Source organism: Apis dorsata, unplaced genomic scaffold (assembly GCF_000469605.1).
Source record: "Apis dorsata unplaced genomic scaffold, Apis dorsata 1.3 scaffold_198, whole genome shotgun sequence".
NCBI classification, from domain to species: Eukaryota; Metazoa; Arthropoda; class Insecta; order Hymenoptera; family Apidae; genus Apis; species Apis dorsata.
Window position 1 is genome coordinate 228,056 of NW_006263482.1, and position 3,681 is coordinate 231,736.

The 3,681-nt window shown below is 33.3% G+C and overlaps 1 protein-coding gene across 1 annotated transcript in view; it reads left to right on the plus strand.

Moving 5' to 3' along the window:
- Positions 1-2,126: 2,126 nt before the first annotated feature.
- Positions 2,127-3,681, plus strand: part of LOC102677752 (protein sickie-like) — a gene marked incomplete at its 3' end in the record, with an annotated part of 100,040 nt that continues 98,485 nt past the window's right edge. Inside the window, exon 1 of the mRNA XM_006614840.2 lies at positions 2,127-2,145. The remainder of the gene's footprint in view (positions 2,146-3,681) is intronic.

The following is a 3,681-nucleotide window of genomic DNA, read 5'->3' on the forward strand; positions in this document are numbered from 1 at the left end:
ATAAATAAAGAAATAAAATAAAAATGATTAATTAAGAAAGAGTTAATAAATAATCATTTTTATTTCTGAATATTTTATTCTGAATATTTCCATAAATGGAAAGTGAACATATGTTTTGTCTTCATCGTCTTCCGAAGGCGATTGATCTTACCAAATTTGGCGAATTCTCAGTATGATGTACAATCTTTTTCATGTCAACGACGCCTTCGTAAGATGATTGCAATACACATATGCAATCATCCTGCAAAGGTATATACAGATTTAATACAATTTTATTATTATTTTATGCAAGAGATTTAATGCGAAATATTTTTCTTGCATTTTCTCTTTTTTTTTTAAATATCTCGTTAAATTTTTTTTTCACATGAATATCTCTCCAAAATTGTATGATTCATATAAATTTTTTTTAACAAAGGAAGGACAAAATAATTTTGCTCTTTAATAACGAAAGATCGAAAATTAAAAAAAAATGTTTAGGTCAAATTCGATTTAAACGAATCTAATATGTTTGATTTGCAGGTCACGTTTGCTTTTGCACGTTCATCGAACGTAAACACGACGTTGACTTGGCCTTGTTCCTGCTGCTCTCATTTCAAGTATAAGAAACGTGTAAACAATGCGAATACACTGCATTTTCCGAATGATGGTTGAAAAATAATTTTCATTCAATCTTTTTAATTATTGTTTCGAGAACTTTATTTAAAAAGAAGTGCATTTGCTAAAATTTTAAAAGAAATGAGAGACCTCAAAAATATTGATTTTTTTTATCGTATTGTCATCGTAATGCATCAATAAAATTATCTCAATAGCGTTTGAAATGAAATGATTATAGATTCGATATAGAGTAATATATTCAAATATGATTTCGCATAGTTGAAGAACACGGTATAATCTTTCAATTCGATACAAGTTGCGGACACTTAACACATCAACGTTAATTTGTTCGGTCGACTGTTAGTTAGGTTTGGTTAGCGTGTTTGCCGTGCGTATTTAACGTACACGCACGTTAAACACATTGAAAGTGATGAATATAGCTTTGCTTCCTCGTTTCTCGCATGCATTGTAAGCAAGTACTTCGTCTCGTGTGTTTCTATGATCTCTCATCTTATCAACTGAGACAAGAATCTGTTAGCATAGCAAAATATTTTTTCCATCAATTGTTATTCTTTTTTCGATAACGAGACATCATTTTCGTTTAACGAAATTTACGAAATAATACAAATTTCATAAGAAACAATTTGTAACTCTGCATACACAATAAATGCCACGTAATTGGAAAATTTTTCGAATTTTTGAAACGAATTTTGAATTTTTCATTATAACCTTTAAAACCGATAAAAGAAAATAATATATTTTATACGAATTTGAAAAAAATATCAAAAGTTATTGCAACTATAACGCTAATCATAGTTCGACAAAATAACGTATAGTAAAATTGTTTCATTGTTTCGAGGAGAATTTATATACGGAGAACGTATGTAATCATAAAATACTACATGATACGGTAACGGTAGTTTATGGGATTCGCTATGTAGATGGGTAAAGGTTGTGATGATTTATCTGGTTTGCGATCTTTCCTATCCTCAACCCTGTGCCCGTAATCATTGTTTCGGGCCATATTGTTGGCTATCTTCTCAATATCCGTAAAAAATTGTGATACTTAAACGGCATAATGGAGAGTGCACGGAAACTGTCGTGCCGACGATCCATAGTGGCGATAGCGAGAGAACATGGCCAATAACATCGTTAGACCGGTCAAGCTGGTAAAATGTCGTTGAATCATACTCGGCAACGTGCAGATTCAACTTTTGCATTTTTCATTTAAGAAATTTTTTTTTAAACAAACTTTTTTCAACTTTTTTAATTTTCCTTTCAAAATAATTCATCAGAGAAAATGAAAAATAGTCTTATTTTTAAGGTTAAGAAACAGATGTCGCGACTATCGCGTGGCAGCATTACGGATCGGATTATACATCGGAACAGTTGTTAATAATCTCCCTCGAGAATTCACGAGCAACTTTCGGTCGATTCTCGTTATCAAATCTTTCCCCCCGCGCGTTACCTTTGATAAATCACTTTCTTTCGCTTTTTCAGAGTGTTGCGTTCCACGTTACACGCATTTAAGAGTCAGAATCGACGACAATGGTATATATAATGAAGCGCATAAACAATGGGTAAAACTTCTCTTTCCTTCTCGTTCCCTGTTTGTCGTTGGCAATGCACAATGGAGATACAAAGGCTGTTCGGCCGACAACGGCACTTTATGGGGCTCATAAAGCGATAAAGACATCCGTACAAATGTACACGCTTCGTGTAACACACCATGCACTTCCGCGCTATCTCACCTGAGAAATGTTCTCGTAAGAAAAGTGTGTGCATCGCTGTTTTTAGTCTGCTCGGGGCAAATGGAATAGAAGTGTAATAGGATATACGCGTAAAGAGGTGAAACGGGAGTATTACCCCTAGTATTTTTTTTTTTACGCTCAATTATGAAAAGTATATTACAGACTATGTTTAATTTTTCTACGTTATTACGACAATTGAAATTTAATATATATATTTTTTTTCTGTATTAACGAAAAAACGATCGATCACGAAGTTGTGGAAAAAAATTAAAATTCGGAAAGTAGGATGGAGAATTTTTTGAATCAAATTCAAAGCAGATATCAAAAGGAATTTTTCGGGTACAAGAGGTCAACGAGTTTGCCTCGCTTGACCTTGCCGTTAAATCATACATGAAGAGATTCCTTCGTTGGTGGTCCTCGTATCGTCCACGTTTATTAATGGCCCAGTCCTTCAAGAACAATCTCGCAAAGTTATCGCGATTATTTATACATATTTACTAAATTCAACGTTCATATTCTGTATAAATTATATTATAGCGGCTATATAAATCAGCCGAGAAATTGATTTCCCTAAAAGATTAAATAGAGAAGATGTTATATCTATATTTATAAATCTTCGTCGAATTTTCATTTATTTCGAGTCAAGATCAAGGTATTTGATGGACAACGATTATGCAACCGGTGTTTCGTGTTTTGCATTTTCGAATTATCTAAACGAAGCGTAACAGGGTTTCTGGGATTATAGTACGAGACGTTGCGTGTGTCGTGGCATAATCGAACACCGTTGAGAATACAAAGACTGGTCAAGATAAAGATAGAGTGTAATTTACTCGCTTCCACTTACGCTTAATCGTAGCTGCGCCACTACTTACCGACTATTTATTCAAGATCGATGATGTCATCACTTTTTTTTCATTTTATCTTCCACAGAAAGCACAAATTTATATATATATATATATATGTATATATAATATTTATATTTATATATATTATTTATATATACATTTTTATAATTAATTTTTATAATTAATACGTTTGTGCAATCGTTCCAGGTACAGAGTTCTTCCTTACCAATCGAACGCGATAGAAAAATTCCGTTAGAAGCTGTCGTTTCGAATCTCTATGAAGCAGGATTATTCGTTGAATTTATTAGGAAATCTCCCTGCTACTTCCAAACTGTCCTGCAAGTGTCAAATCGAATTTTCTCGATTACATCCGGCTTGTGAATCATCATTTCCCAACCGGTGGACGTAAAAGTCTCTGTTTCCGTCTTTCCCCTTATTTTCTACCAATCTGGACGGTTAAATAAACTCTCTCTCTCTCTCTCTCTCTCTCT